At 43.5% G+C, this 17050-nt stretch overlaps 1 protein-coding gene across 4 annotated transcripts in view; it reads right to left on the bottom strand.

Annotated features, from left to right (window-relative positions):
* The window catches only part of TBX15 (T-box transcription factor 15), a 134704-nt gene that overhangs the window by 69796 nt on the left and 47858 nt on the right, over positions 1 to 17050 (bottom strand). The window contains exon 1 of one of the 4 annotated variants that reach the window (XM_055584599.1): positions 4718 to 5071. The exons of the other annotated variants lie outside the window; for them this stretch is intronic. The gene's annotated coding sequence lies outside the window, so the exon portion shown is untranslated. Of the gene's footprint in view, positions 1 to 4717; positions 5072 to 17050 lie in introns of those variants that run through there. 4 annotated transcript variants of the gene reach the window in all.

Here is a 17050-nt window from a genome sequence, read left to right as displayed (position 1 = left end):
TGCAGTCCATGGGGTCACTAAGAGTTGGACACGACTGAGCGACTTCACTTTCATTTTTCACTTTCATGCATTGGAAAAGGAAATGGCAACCCACTCCAGTGTTCTTGCCTGGAGAATCCCAGGGACGGAGGAGCCTGGTGGGCTGCCGTCTATGGGATCACACAGAGTTGGACACGACTGAAGCGACTTAGCAGCAGCAGCATACTTAAGGAGAAATCATCTGATAATAACATGTGAGAGCACTTTATAAACAGTAAAGCATCAAATTAACATATAAGATTGCAAGCCAATGATCAAGTTAGTTGGGAAGGCTAAGAATAAATAAGGACAACTATGGGTCCTGGGTTTTTCTAGAACAATCCTAAGTTCAAATATTTTATTTCTTTCCCCCACCCCCATAAAATTACAAGTTTTGAGACCAACTCTTGGTTCAAAAAATATTCTTGATCAAAGTACAGAAAATGCATAAATGGAATAACCAAAAATTGATCATAAGTTACATGGCAATATTGAAATCTAAAAACCTCTTGCCCCAGAGGTCTTCCAAAATTTGATCCTGGTTGACTGGGTGGTCTTCAAGATTGACTAGTCAATTTTAGGCCAGCAGCTGTCAACACATGCCCCTCCCCGAGGCTCATGGCATTTTTTCTGGGTGAATTGACACATTAGCTCATCCCTAAGCCAGTGCTTGTTTGCTCTTTGCAACCACAACTACTCCCAACCTCCCAACACCACCCCCACCTCCACTGCAGCCACCACCATAACACCATCAAATATCTGCCAAATTTCCATGATGTGAAAAGGAGGCCTTCCCCTAAAGGCTCTAGAAGAACTTGCTCTACCTTGTTAGGCTATTCTCACTGAGCAGCAATAAAAAAAAACAAATCCATGCTAACATGCTAAAGGGAAAGAATTAAGCAGCTGACTTGCAGTCAACAATTGTAAATTAACTATGACTCCTGGAGTGAGTGCACTTGGAAGTGGCAATTTCAAACATGTAAGTAACATAGACATTCAAAGATAGCTAGGAACATGCCATATCCTTCGATTATACTCAGGACACCACCAGCTACACGTAGTTTAAAATCCACCCAACCTATCAAGGCAAATATAATGGACCATCTTGTTTAATTAATAGAAGAGCCATGTGGCTAGAAAATGTAACAACCTCTCCAGTAATTTTCTAAATTTATCCATTCAATCAAGCACTCATTTATTCAACAAATACTTATTGACTATCTAGCCTGGGCCCACAAGTGTGTAAGATACTGTGAAGGCACAAAATGAAACAAGCTACGCTCTTATGTCCTCAGGAATTTACAAAATCACTTAGGAGATAGGTCAGGTTAATTAGGAATCTAATATTAATTGAACAGTTACAATCCAGCATAGCATACAGCATGCTGAGCGACTGCAATTCAAAAAAACCAAGTTCTGAAGTTCATCTCTTTTTTCCCAACTGTCTAATCTTGAACAAGCCATTTAACCTCTATAAGCCTTAGTTTCATCATTTACAAATTGAGGATATCATTAGTACCTACTTTGTGAAATTGCTATGAATCATTAACAAAGTGTGTGTCTGGGGGTTTATGTAAATACTTCATCAGTACTGAAAGAGATTGCTGTGTTGTTGTTATTCAGTCACTAAGTCGTGTCCAACTCTTTGAGACCCCATGGACTGCAGCCCGCCAGGCTCCTGTCCATGTGATTCTCTAGGCAAGAATTCTGGAGTGGGTTGCCATTTCCTACTCCAGGAGTTGCCATTTCCTACTCCAGGAGATCTTCCTGACCCAGGGATTGAACCCATGTCTCCTGCATTGGCAGGTAGATTCTTTACCTCTGAGCCACCAGGGAAGCCCAGTAAAAGGGATACATAAATGCTGATTTTCATTATTATCTAAAAGGAGTATCAACAAAATGTTGTAGGAATTGTGAGGTGACAAGAACCTCGTCCAGCGCAGGGGTCTTTTCTGCACCTAATGAAGAGATATCTTCAAGATGAAAAGGAAGAGAGAGGGAAAGAAGAAGAAAGATATTCCAGGGAAAGGGAATTTTATGGCAGAGGCATGGTAGTAAAGTCTACCAGACAGGTTTAGAGAACAGCTAGTAATTGAGACCACATCTGTGTGATTTCTCTTGAATCCTCAGCACCTGGGACAGTGTCTGGCATCTATTGTGCACTCAATAAAATGTTGTTTTTGTTGACTTCATGAATGAATGAAGGAAGTGCTATATGTTTAGCAAAGCAAGAGAAGAGGTGAGGCCAGAGAAGGCTGGAGCCATATCAAGAATCTTGAATGCTATTCTTCTTCTGATTTTCTTCAGGAGACCAAAATATCCCCACTAATGAGATGTCTTAATTAAATGCCATGTTCCCAATGAAAACCCAACAGGGTCACCTCCAGGCATACTTTAAGTTTTTCGAATCCCATTAGCTAGTCCTTCCAGGACTATGAGTTTTATTAAAACTAATTGGCAACATCTAACCTGAAATCTTTCAGGGGCATCAGGGAATTCGGTCACCTCTATGAATAGCAATCAGTCAGTCATCTTAAAAATTCCTGACACTAACTCTCCTCCACATGAACTTAAGGAGAAAAGGTGCCTGTGATAATGAGAGTAAAATGAGGAAAGGAGCAAGCCCTTCTACAAGTGCTGGAACTGGTGATGCTTGTGTGTGTGTGTGTGTGTGTGTGTGTGCGCACATGTGCGCACACACTCTTTGGCAGGATTGCGGGGTTGCAGAGATGACTTCACCTTCAGGAAAAGGATGGCTCCTGCACACAGAGCTGCTGCACCCTCCAGACCCTCACAGCAAGCGTCCCTGCTGTCTGTGATGAAGTGGGCTTTCCAGAGACGCTGCCAAGAAAGGGAAGGAGCACAGTCCCTCTTCAGAATCACGAAGACCCAGCTTTATGACTTTGGCCTAGTGATTTAACCTGCCTGAGTCAATTTCCTCAGTAAAGCAGGTATGTCCATGGCTCTCAGCAAAGCCTCCGGCACACTGCGGGAGTATATTAAATGTTAGTTCTGTCCATAATTTGGAAAAGGAGCTGGCCACAGGGTTAGATCTTTCCCCAATCGCTTCCCAATCCGTATTTGAGAGGGAAGGTTCTTTCAAAAAGAGAAAAGCAAATTCTAGCAAAGAGAACTTAGGATGTAGAACTGAAAAATATCACATAATGAAGATAACAGTTCAGGGCCTAGAACAAAAGCTATCAGAATTGAATGTGTTAGAAGGAGAGATTGTGGAAAGGCAGAAGGAGGGAAAGCAAAGGAACAGTGGAAATGCCAGCTAAGAAGGCCGGTTTTCATGTGGGTCTAATCCCTTGGACTGCAAGGAGATCCAACCAGTCCATCTTAAAGGAGATCAGTCCTTGGTGTTCATTGGAAGGACTGATGTTGAAGCTGAAACTCCAATACTTTGGCCACCTGACGTGAAGAGCTGACTCATTGGAAAAGACCCTGATGCTGGGAAAGATTGAGGGCAGGAGGAGAAGGGGACAACAGAGGATGAGATGGCTGGATGGCATCACCAACTTAATGGACATGAGTTTGGGTAAACTCTGGGAGTTGGTGATGGACAGGGAGGCCTGGCATGCTGCAGTCCATTGGGTCTCAAAGAGTCAGACATGACTGAGCGACTGAACTGGACTGAATCCTGGTTTGTGATGGCTGCCGCACTGGTTGAGAAGGAAAATGACTAGAACCTGAAAGAAGAGAAAACAGGGTGGACCACTGAGAAGAGATGTATGTTGGATCTTCAGTAAGGAAATGGGGCCAGGGAAGCAAATTCTAGCCCTGAAGAGAAAAGCAGAGCGATCATCCTTGGCTGAAGAAGCAGCCCAAGGGCACTGCTCCACAAGAGGTGGGAACGACAAGGAAGAGCTGGGAGCCGGCAGGGTCCCCTGGCCCCAGACTGACAACCTTGTCAAAAGTGCTTACGCTCTGGCTCAGGCTGAGGAAAACACACCCTGAGGAGGCAGCAAAGGTCTGGTGCCTAAGGGAGTCTTCCAGAGAGCACGCAGGTGAGACCTAAGATTGTGCATTATAACCCCTTTGACAGGTGAGATTACTGAGACCTAATCTAGGTTCCCAGGGCCACTTACACAGGAGCATTAGAGACAAGAAAAGGACTCCGGTCTCTCTTACCCCAAAGCTGGAATTCATCCCCCATCCACTCCACTCCACTTCATCCATCCCCTCCAAAAATTCTAAAATTGAATTCTTTAACAGTAGAAATGAACCCACTTTGGGGACACAGGGTAAGCATTAAGAGTGAGACAAACACTCTGGATTAATTGTATTCGTAGCAGTATCTTTATGTTTACAATTTACCAAGCTTGCCAATCTTAGAATCCCACCCTCATGTCCCAAGTTGCCAAAGAAATTCCTCTGCAAACCCCACCTCCCAAGTCTCTCCTGTCTTCTTTCTTTCCTTCAAAGCCCTCCCCAGAGAGAGTGAGTCAAAGGAAGCTAACCTGGTGGATTTTTTTGGTGATAGCCAATAAAAGGGTGGAGCAGGGTTAAAAAAAGAAAGAAAGAAAGCCTAACACTGTCTTCTAGGTAAAGGTTGCTTTGGGAATCCCACGGTCAATATTCCTACCCCCACTTCTGACTCTTTGAGTCATCTTGACCAGGTCACTTAATTCCATTCATTCCTCAGCCAACACCTTGGCTATACAGCATGCCTCTGTTTTTCCCCAGGCCTACCTACCTTGGACGGTCAGAATGACCTTTGAAGAAACAGTGTCCTCCAAGTGTGTCAGCAATTCAGAAACTGACAGCTTCTAAAATAGCTGGTGTGTTGTTGGGTGTCTGTTGCCTTCTGAAGGAGTGGTGGTGTCGCCGAGGCAGCAGGATTTCCTTGCCAAGGTTGTTCCTACCCTCCTCCCTGTGAGGCTCTGCACAGCCTCTCCCTATTCCAGCCCAGAAAGACTTCGAGCCCAGGGGCCGTGGCATTTAAGCACTGTCAAAGTTCCCACTTCAATCCCCATCATGGTGCCAGTTCAGCAACTGTCATGATGACCCAGCCTGAACTGTATTTAGAAGCTTTGGACTTGGTACCATGTCCTAGCCCATCTCAGAGTGACAGGAGATTTCCTGAGCACCTGGGCCTGTGATTCAAGGGCTCCTCCTCCCAGAGAATGAGAGTCAAAAGCACTTTCTTAATGGTCCATTTCCTTCTCAGGAGGGTACCCATTTGTTGGAGGATTCTCTTTAAGAGTCAATCTCCATCAACATTATTATACAATGCTATTTTAAAAATCGGTAATTCTTTCATAAAGTTTATAAGATGTGGCAGAGGAAAAAGAGAAAACCAGTTAGAAAGTGGGTTTAGTGCTCTGTTTATGGACTATGCTTACAAAGATACATTTCCCTGGGATTACACCCTGGGAATGCTCAGAATCTACCAGATATTGCCAGTGAATGGAGAGACCCAGCCTATGACTCAGCTTCTAGGGACACTGCATAATAATTCACCTCATCTTCTCAGCAGGCTCTGTGCCAGTCTTGAAAGGAGCCTACTGGAGTCCAAAAAAATTTATAAGGGATTCCTGGTTAGTGGTTAACAAAATAAATTTTAATTTATTTACACTTTAATGGAATCTCCACCAGGCAGGCAGACTGATAATTATATAACACTAATAGGGTGGGCTGTCAGTTTTGAGAGTCACTGCACAGACAGTGGGTCTAGGTGCTCAACTCTGCTAGACCACAGGAGAGAGAAAGGCCTTTTTTCCCAACTGACCCTCAACTCTCTGCCCCAGTGTCCCTGAGCAGAGTCCCTTGGAGATACCCTGTCATTTAAAAGGCATCAAAGTTTGGCCTCTTCCCATTTCTGGGCAAGGGCCCAACACTCAGAGAATGTGGTTTTAGGATCATGGCATCTAATCCATTCAAGGATTATTTTTTCCCCCCTACTGCTCAGATGGGTGTGTTAATCATCACCTCCCTTTGTTCTGTAATAAATTCAGCCCTGGCTAATTCCAAGCCTCTGTGCATCACTGAAGTTTAAAGATGGCGTTTTGACAGGTCAGATATTTAGAATCAATAGACCACCAACCAGTCAAAAACCTTAAGGAGTTTTAGGAACATGTGGAAGTAATTTTTTCTAAGAATTCACAAGTCTGAAGCATGAGATCTTATTGATGGCGTGTGGGCTGTTGTAGGTATTAAAGTATTATTTTATATGCCATATTCTACATGTAATCAAAATTGATTTACAGTGAATTCCTTATTATACCAAATACTGCACATTATCAGATATAAATTACAATGGAATACACACTATGTCACATCTTTAAGAGAAACCAATAAAAGACAGAAATAAAATTATATGTGAATGTGCAATGACTACATATGTAAAATACAATGACATAGGATAGGGAATTTCAGAGAAATCAGAATATTTTATGTGACTTGGCTATATATCTACATTTTAATTATAATCATCTCAACTGTATGTACTGAATCTTTTTGTAAAGAAAAAATTATCCCATAAAATGTTAATTTCTAAATTTTTATTTTATTTTTAAGAGAAATATTGGTTTTAATTAAATATAGGGTAAACTCTAGCCTAAAAATTAGCAAAATTGTTTAAACAAGACACAATTTCCACCTCCCATACTTTCTTATATGGCTTCAATTATTAAAAAAAAATTATGAAAATGTTAAAACAAAAATAGAAGCCTCAGATTTTTTAACTGTATAAAAACTCCCACAAAATCTTTCAGCACTGTTTCTTATTTAACAAAATAGCATCAATAGGAAGAGTAAAAAGTGTAAAAAACCATTATGACAACATTTCTGAAATTAGGGATAAATTTCTAATTTTTTAAATTGAGAGGTCATTTACCTAAAATCAATGAATGGGCTTTGGAGTTTTATAGATGACATAAAATTATAAGTTAAATTTGTAGGAGCTTGCATTTTTCTGGGAAGAGGATAAATGGTATTCATGGAATTATCAAAGGAATCTACTGACTCTAAAAGGACAAGGACCACTGATTTAATAGGATTTCTTCAAGTGGATAACTGTTTATTTTCCAAGCTCTCTTCTGCTGTAATGTAAAGCATTTTCCTTTAGCTGGACGTTTCCAAAGGAAGAAATATTCAAAGGACTGTTACACGGAATACTAGTGCTGCATCCTAATAGAAACACACACACACACACACACACACACATATATTTTCTTTGTCTCCCTTACAAACTAGTTGTGTTGGCCAGGAGTGTTAAATGGTCATATGAGACCACCTCAACTTTCTCTGTATGATCCCTTAGTTCCCATTTATCTTTATTTCAGCCACATATACATGCAAGTGAGGGCTTCCCTGATGGCTCAGTAGTAAAGAACCTGCTTGCAATGCAGGAGAGCTGGGTTCCATCTCTGGGTCAGGAAGATCCCCTGAAGGAAGAAATGGCAACACACTTCAGTATTCTTGCCTGGAAAACTCCATAGACAGAGGAGCCTGGAGGGCTACAGAAAGTCCATGGGCTCACAAAAGAGTTGAACACGACTTAGTAACTGAACAATGGCATGCACCTGTGATTTTTTTTTTTACTATAATCCATATCACATCACGTTGAAAAGTAGGGTGATTATAAATTATCTTTACGTGAATGAAAATGGGGCTTTTCCTTTAGGCCTGGCTACTTTTACTCTTTCATACTCTCTCAATTTCCTCCCCCCTGCCCCTCAGAGAAACCTCAGGGGCACAGAAACCCCAGGCTCCCCAGGCTATTTCTCCTTCTGTGTGCCAAAACCCAGCCCGCTCGCTGTTGTGGACATGTGGTCCAGTCCCAACATCAGGGACATGCTCTCAGCCCACGAACCCCACACCTCAGAAGAAATCCTGCCCCTCCCCACCCCCAAGCCCTGCCTGTGTCCTCTAGGGCAGTGCCTGTGTCTGGCCTTGGAGCCAAGAGGCAGCTTCTCAGAGAAAGCTGGACGTGGCGAGTAGGTGACGCTGCCCTCGGCAGGACTGCCAAGGCTTTCCTAAAGGCCACAGCAACCGAGTCTGCCCGCGAGAACATTTTGGTGAGCTCAGTTTGTTTGCTACCGAGAACCTCCTCGTCCTCACAGTCTATTTTTACCACGCCGTGACGCTGAACACTCTGCTGTCATTAAAGTGAATGATATATAGAACCAACTCTCCATGAGCTATCACTGTAGGGGGAAAGGAACCCTGGATTCAGAATCAGAAATCAGGAGCTTGACCCCTGGTTTTGACCTTGGTGTGACCTTGAGGAAGCCATTTAACCCTGCTGAGTCTCAGTTGAAATAGCTGTGGAAAGTGGATTAGGAATCTCACTGCTTACCCAATTCAGGGAGTCATCAGCAGGGTAAAATAATGCAGATGAAAGCACTTTGTAAACTACAAATGACTTGGAAATGTAAGTAATCAGCATGGCATTTAATCATTTAATTCACAGAGATTTCTCCCTGTGCTCTAAACAGCATGCTAAATCCACATTTCTTTTATAGAGCCTGTTAAAGATAGGAAACTGAGGCTCAGAAGCAGAGTGGTGACATGAGAAGACCTGGATTTCCTCTTCTCATTCATCTGCACCTCCCCTACACTGCACCCTTAAGGTACTCTGAGCAACTATGATCTTTATTTTTATTTTTTAATTTAAATATTAAAAAAACTTATTAGCATATACTTGCTTTACAGTGTTGTGTTAGTTTCTACTGTACTGCAAAGAAAATCAGCTATATATATATATATACATATGTCCCCTTTTGGGGTTTCCTTTCCATTTAGGTCACCTGGAGAAGGGAATGGCAATCCACTCTAGTATTCTTGCCTGGAGAATCCCATGGACAGAGGAGTCTGCGCAGCTACAATCCATGGGGTCGAAAAATTGGACACAGTTGAGTGACTAACACTTAGGTCACCACAGATCACTGAGTAGAGTTCTCTGTGCTGTACAGTAAGATGATTATCCCTAGCTCCTGTAAGGCAAAGATCTAGACACAATGACCTCCCCATCATCTCATTCCATGACCCATGATTCCTCTAGAGGTGAGCAAAGTCACAGAGTACCTAGTGACGGAGTGGCAACTTATTAATGGCACCCGGATCTGATGACCAGGAACCCCATCATATCCTTGCTGCCCTGTCCTCTTGAACCCCAGCACCTGCTCATCTTCCAAGTGATAGCTCTGTGATATGACAAGATCCTGATTTATCAGCAAGAAATCACAGTACAGTTAGGGTGTCTCCCATGATAAGTACATTTTACTATAGATTCTCTGTTAAACAAAGTGTGTAGCACCTTTTCATTGATCAATAAAAACAGCCCACCATCTAGTGAGGCAGGCAGATTCCTTCTCTAGATGATCATTTACAGTCCATTCCAGGAGGTCTGCTCTATCACATATCCCTTTATATGGAGGCCATGAGGCTATAGGAAAGCTATTATAACCAAACAACTTTAATCATTACCCGTGACAGAAATTTTGTCCAGTCCAAAGGCAAAACATTTTGTGCATTGCTGCTGCTGCTGCTAAGTCGCGTCAGTTGTGTCCGACTCTGTGCGACCCCATAGACGGCAGCCCACCAGGCTCCCCCGTCCCTGGGATTCTCCAGGCAAGAACACTGGAGTGGGTTGCCATTTCCTTCTCCAATTAGGCCCATGGAATTCCCGTACCTGCAGCAGAGTCAGGCTGCTCCCATTCTATGAAATGAAGGCCCCTCCCAATGAAACCTGAGGTTTTTCAAAAAGTTACTCAGTTTCTCCAGGGTCCAACATTCCTATCTCTGTTCTCTCCAAGCCTCAGAGTAGCTCCTCCCTGGAAGTCTGTCTCACTTTTTTTTTGCCCACAGAGTTACTGTTGTGGCAGAACTCAACAATGTCTACAACTTTCTTTAACCTCCAAAGGAAATGCCTAATGATGGAGGAGGACCTTCTGGACATGCTGCTGACTGTTCAGAGGGGCTGACTTTCCTCCCCATCAGAAAGACCCTTCCATGGTTTGGATTGGGATAGCACATTAGGATCCAGTTCCTGAATCCAGGATAAAGCTGTTTATCCCTGAAGTTAGATGTTCTGCTAACTTAGTCTTTGGAAGAAATAATGTAACATGTCTCTTGTCTGCTCCTGAACTACCTGTGAAAGACTTTCTTCTGTCATTATTTGCAATTTAATGACGAGTTCATGTGGTCCATGATAAAAATACATCCTTTTAGACAAAGAGGATAAATGCATTTCAACATATATGTCAACTCTGGTCATTTGATGGTGGCAGTGAAGATCACAAAACTGAGGAGTATAAAACCTGATTCAAGCTTAGAGAGAAGAGTGCCAGATCAATTAATGAAGTCTGCCATCGGCATGATGGCAGGAGATTAGTAGCCCACAGGTTATTACATATTCGCTATCATACTCTTTCCAAGGCCTCCACTGAAATGCTGCCATGCATGAATTACAATGCTGTTCCTCTTCCCTACTTTAAGGGAATAAAGGCTATTGCGTCCTTGTGCATATTTTGTGTCATTCTTTCCACGTGGACCAGGTTTTCCAGAGGCAGCAGATAGGCCACTAATCTCTCTTCTCCTGCAATAAGGTCATCATGTTAGCAAACTTCCTCTGCTCTGACACAGTTGTGGTTTTAATGGAGAACTAATGTCTTCATCAGTATCTGTGCTATTTCACACTTCATTTCCTTCCCCAACTCTTGGATGGAAACCATCCGGTCCTGGTGATTTACTTTGTGGGAGTTTCTTTCAAGTTAGTTTCCTTCTCTGGGGATGCCACGCAAGCATTTTCAGGGCTCCAGCTGGGGAGCACCCAGCCTTGAAACATCAGTGTGTGATCAAGTCATTCAAGAAAGCCAAAGGCCTTGGCAGGGATCTGACAGCAAGGCCCTTAGCCCAGGCCTTCCAGTCTAAGGGTAACAGAAGCAGCTGCTAGTTTTTCTGCCTCTCAGTCAGCACAGTGTCTTGAGGTGGTCCAGATCACCAGAACCCAGAGAACTGTGAGCAGATGGAAAGAAAACACAAATGCTTTGAAATTGTGATCCAAGACTCAAGCTGTCTCCAGATCTCTCAATGAGGTTCACAAAATCTCTAAGCAACCTCAAGGCATTCCTGTCTCTTTTCTCTCGGAGCCTCAGAATAGCTCTTGCATGAAAGCCTGTCTCCTTTCTTTGCTGTGGCAGGACTCAGCAATGTCTGCAGCTTCCTTTAACCTTCTCAAGGAAATGCCTAATAAAGAATGCTTGATTCTTGATTCTCATTTATTTTCTATGTCCCATAGTTGTAGCCATCATCCAACCCAGATTTCTCTAAAACAGTCCTAATATCAAGTAGTCCATTCTGTGGCCCTTGAAATACATCTGCATTTAAAATTTAAAGATAGGAGATAATATCCTAATATCTAGCTTGAAAAACCATCCCTTAGCATAAGTACAAAACAAATACTTTACTTTTGATTTAGTGCATTCTGGCTACAAGGCACAGCTGGGAGGAATGAATAGGGAGGGAGAAGAAAGACGTGTCATGATTCCGAAAGATTTGTAAAGGGCTGCTTTTATGGAACAGAAGCAGAAAATACCCCTCCACCGGACATGACACAGTCCTGGTGACTGGGCATGTGTGGCTGTGGAGGAGAGATTCCCCTGCTAATGTGAGGCCTGAGGCTTCACAGGAGGGCAGGACTTTGTTTCTCCACTGGGAGGGAACATGAGGGGACAGAGGGGATGAAGGACCCAGAATGAAGCCGGCTAATGCAGAGCCAAGAGCCAGGGGCATAAAGAGGACTGCTATATTTAAAACAGATAATCAACAAGGACCTATTGTATAGCACAGGGAACTCTGTTAAATGTTATGTGGCAGCCTGGATGGGAGGGGAGTTCGGGGGAGAATGCATACATGTATATTGGAGAAGGAAATGGCAACCCACTCCAGTGTTCTTGCCTGGAGAATCCCAGGGACGGGGGAGCCTGGTGGGCTGCTGTCTATGGGGTCGCACAGAGTCGGAAATGACTGAAGCGACTTAGCAGCAGCAGCAGCAGCAGCATACATGTATATGTATGGCTGAGTCCCTTTGCTGTCCACCTAAAACTATCACATTGTAAATCAGCTATAAGCCAATATAAAATAAAAAGTTAGAAAAAGAGAACCTCTCTCTTCATGGAGCCTTAGGGCAGAAGCCCTCACAGTGTGGTCTCATTTTTGGCCACAAAGATAGTTTAAATGAGTACCACATTGGACCACTGAGGTATCTGCCAAAAGCAGTAGAAAACATATGACCACCTTCCTCGCAGAACAAATTCTAAATACAGGGCAGAGCTGAGGCCCTCCAGAAAAACCCTCTTTAAGGGGCACTGGTCTAAGCTGCATGACCGCTGATATGGCTTTGCTGTTACTGTTCTGTTACTTTTTTTCTAATGAATATCTGATATTTATGCCTTGATAATTACAGGGCTAGCCCTTACCATTCTACAGAAGGTAAGATTTAATCAAAACACCAGGTAGAACTCAAATACCATTACCAAAAAACAAATAAGAAAGAGACAGCCTCAGTCACTCTAATCTGGTTCTTTGCCAAATGAGGCAGTGAAGACAGGGGAGCTGGGCATGTCACTGTGGCACTCTGAATAGGTACTTCCATTTATGCCACCAAAAAGCACACAGGAGCAATTTTCATACTGCAACAAGTGTAAACTTTTAAGAACAGCCAGACTCATTCATTCGGATGCCTTCCAGCTATATTCAGTAAGAGTAGACTATTTCAGGAAAACAACAACTAGACATAAACTTTATCAGTAATGTCATAAAACACCTAGTTTGGAATAAATTTACTTGACAGCAAAGATTCTCCTTTCCCAGAGACTCATGCATGCATGCTCAGTTGTGTCCAACTCTTTGCGACCCCAGAGATGGCAGCCCACCAGGCTCCTTTTCCCATGGAATTTTCCAGGCAAGAATACTGGAGTGGGTTGCCATTTCCTACTCCAGAGGATCTTCCCAACCCAAGAATCGAACCCCAGTCTCTTGCATCTCCTGCATTGGCAGGCAGGTTCTTTACCACTGCACCACATGGGAAGCTCTTGGAGACTAGAAATGTTCAAACTGCAGCTGTCAGAAGATTATCAAATAATTAGGAAGAAGTTCATCTCCCAACAGTGTAGGAGATACCGTCCCCAGTTGGCTTGATATCCTAAGTTCTTAGCAGAGTTCCACACTGAGTTCTGTGGAGTTTAATATGCAGGCAACTGCTAATATGAAATTCCCCAGAATAAGAAGCAGCATGTCTCTCAGTTAAAGAATAGGAGTAGCCTGTTCCTCCTACTACTTCTCCCAGCTGGAGAAGGGCGACTGGAGGAGTTTTGGGGTAACAATAACAACAGTCCTTGGCCCTGAGCCTGGAGCAGGAGATCTGTGGAATCCCAGGCCTCAGGCCTCGCCTTCTGGCTGGCAGGGTCTCCAAATGGCTTTTGAGCTCTCCTTGGCAGTCATTACAGTTCACCTGCTGCAACCGCAGGTGCCATTTTCTGCTCAGCCTCATGGCCTCGGTTGCAACACCCCACTGTCCCTGATCCGTGTGCTGAAACCTGAAGGTCACCACTGACCTCAGCCAAAATTGCTTCCTGCTCCCACCCCTGCCAGTCTGTATCACATACTCCGAAGGTTATGGCCTGATGTCAGTGCCCCCTGTCTCGACATGGGCCTTGCTTCCCCAGACCTACAGCCCCTATAAAGTTTTCTCTCTTCCCTGTGCCGCCCCTCCTGCTGCAAGTGTGAAAGGGGCTGGTCCCCACCAGTGTTAGAAATCTGAATGTGACTCTCCAGCAGTGCCATCAGTTGCTGGGAATGTGGGCTGGGAAGATGATACAGGTCTACACAAGGAATGTAATTTGTTAAAGAATTTTCTGTGCTTTTGAATTTTTTGAATGGAATTTTTTGAATCCATGCATTCAAAACAAAACAAAAGCAGGGCTTCCCTGGTGGTCCAGTGGTTAAGAATTCGCCTTACAATGTAAGGGACATTGGTTTGTTCCCTGGCCTGGGAGGATCCCACATGCCATGGGGCAACTAAGCCTGTGCATCACAACTACTGAGCCCCTACTCTAGAGTCCATGAGCTGCAACTGCTGAACCTGTGTCCTGCAACTACTGAAGCTCGCTAGCCCTGGAACCCATGCTCTGCAACAAGAGAAACCACTGCAACGAAAAGCCTGCACACTGCAATGAACAGTAGCTACCACTTGCCGCAACTAGAGAAAGCTCATGTGCAGCAATGAAGACCCAGTGCAGCCAAAAATAAAAAAAAGAACTTCAGTGAGCCTCCAAAAAAAAGTTAAAAACAACAACAACAAACAAACAAAACCAAAAACCAAACACGCCTTCACAGATTGAAACCAAGACTCTCAATTATTTTAAGTGCAAGTTCCCCTCTCACCCAGGGCCTTTAGAGGCAACAGCCTTAGGTCCATTCTTTTTATAAGACTTTTTACAACCCTGGAGCCAACCATCAGTTCAAGGTGTTTAATTCCTCTGTCTCCTGGGAAGTCTGCCCTAACATAGGCTTGCTGCTGCTGCTGCTGAGTCGCTTCAGTCATGTCTGACTCTGTGCGATCCCAGAGATGGCAGCCCCCCAGGCTCCTCTGTCCCTGGGATTCTCCAGGCAACAACACTGGAATAGGTTGCCATTTCCCTCTCCAATGCAGGAAAGTGAAAAAGCGAAGTCGCTCAGTCGTGTCCGACTCCTAGCGACCCCATGGACTGTAGCCTACCAGGCTCCTCCGTCCATGGGATTTTCCAGGCAAGAGTACTGGAGTGGGGTGCCATTGCCTTCTCCAACACCCACAAATGCCCAGACTGGGCACCCACATGAGTATGGCTGAATTTCCCAAGTGAACTACCTTTCACTCAGCAAATAGAAACACAGCTACTCTTGGGCTCCCAGAAAGCTGCCAAGGACTTTTTCTTTGGCTAAGAACCTGCACCGAAGCCCACAAAAGACAGACATCGAGTGCTTCTTTTTCTTGAAATTCTGCTGTCTCAGAAAACCAAGAGCAGGAAACCATCAGGAAAGGCTCTTAGCACCTGAAGCAACAGTACATCCCATATTTAGATCTACCCTCAGCTCAGCCCTCTGAGCAGTATGAGACAGAGAAAGTAGCCACAAAAGAAGGCTGGAGAAAATGGGGACATTTCATTTTTTAAAAAATATTTAGACCCAGTACTGGCATTTTTTCCATATTACAAGGAATTGGTTTCTGGCCTGTGGACAGCTGAGATTATACTCTTCAAAACTGGATTTTGTAACAAAGCCACTGATTCTAATTATAAAACAGATTTTAAAATTCAGTTTCATTATTTCACAGTTCACACCAGAAGATTTCAGATGGGAATGGATGATACATGAGAAAGGCCATGTGCTTATAATATGTATGATGTTACACATATGGGAATTATCTGAAATCAATGTCTTCTTAACCCAGCACTAATGTTTTACACACAGGTTGTTTCACTTTTCTTTATTTCTTCCTTCCTTTCTTTCCCTTTCTTTCTTTCTCTTTCAGTTTATCGACCTTTACACTCAAGAAAGTCAACAATTCTCTTCCCTAAATGAAAAATTTTCATGAATTTTGGTGAAGATTTTCTTGCCCCCTACAAAGGTAGACATTCTTTCAGGAGACCTGAATTTGTTCTAAATAAACACTCTAAAATTAACCGGGCCAAGCAGTTGTCTTCATTTGAAGCAGGAGTGGACTTAACACGAATACTATAAACTGAAATTAGTGGCCCTTGCCTGCCTTTCTAAGTTCTCAGGAAGACCAAATGAAGCCCAATGTACTATTCCTCAAGAATCATTTTATCTCATGACATCCAGATGATGGCTGGGAGGAATATTAATCTTCACGTGGACGCTTGGAAAAGCATCAGTCTCATCAGCTACTTTCCAGGAGACTGTCAAAGCTTTTTATTTTTTATCCAACCAGCAACCAAAACAATCTGTATTTTGAAAACTAAATGCTCAAATTCTCAAAGTCAGATGAACTTGGGGGTACCAAGGAAAGCTAAGGCATTCTCCTACTTGACTTGTTGCAGCAAGGATCAAAGGAAGCTTGGAATGGGTGCAATATCACAGCCCTGGAATGGAGGTCAGGTATTTGGCCTTTCCCTGGCTTCCGATGATATCGAATACAACAGATAAATTAAGATCAAGGCACACTGCAGTTCTAAAAGCACCAGCCTGTCCCCAGGAGATCCCAAGGGAGAGTCGTCATCTACCACAGGCCAGGTCTTGTCCTCACTTGGAGGAATGCCTGTTAACATGGGGATGGATTACCTACAATAACGTGTAATCAAAAGCCCTACAACATGATCACAGAAGGAGGCAAACTCATCAAGTGCATTCACTTGAACTTGGCCAAGGAAGAGATCCCAGTGCGGCACAGGACATAGCCGACAAGACTCACCCTGCTCCGACTCCTGATGAAGCATGCGTGTGTGGAGAGGTGGTTACCCGAAATAGCAAGAGAGCTCAAGTGCTTACGGGAAAATCTGACCCTTTAACTTAAGGCAAGCATGGCCTACCAGCAAATCTCAAAGACAGGAAATATTTCTGGGCTTAATAACTCAAGTCAATATTCATTTCAAGTTGGAGGATTTCCTTGATCCAACTGTTGGTTTCCACGATTGATATATGCAGGCATCCTAGCTGGGAGCACTGCATGACTTAACAGGTTCTTATTCAGCATAGACTTAAAGTTCCACAAGATCTAACCATTAAGAAGGCAGAATTCTAAGTACCACCTTGGTTGGAAGAATTATAAGATACCAAGCTTCAGGCTTCATCAGGCTCAAGAGTAAGGCCCATGAAGGGAGTATGGGGAATCTGAGCCATCTTTCCAGAAGCCACCTTCATGGACAACATAGAATCACCTACATAGTGTCACTTTAGGGTTGCCAGGAATGCCTCCCTCACTCTAAGTTAGCCTACAGCCCACCACTGGAGGTCATCTAGGTCATGGTTTTATTTTTATTTCAAAGAAACTTTTCAAATATAAAGGCCCTTTTCTTTTAAAAGG

Source organism: Bubalus kerabau, chromosome 6 (genome assembly GCF_029407905.1).
Source record: "Bubalus kerabau isolate K-KA32 ecotype Philippines breed swamp buffalo chromosome 6, PCC_UOA_SB_1v2, whole genome shotgun sequence".
NCBI lineage: Eukaryota > Metazoa > Chordata > Mammalia > Artiodactyla > Bovidae > Bubalus > Bubalus kerabau.
This window is presented reverse-complemented; position numbering and strand designations above follow the sequence as displayed.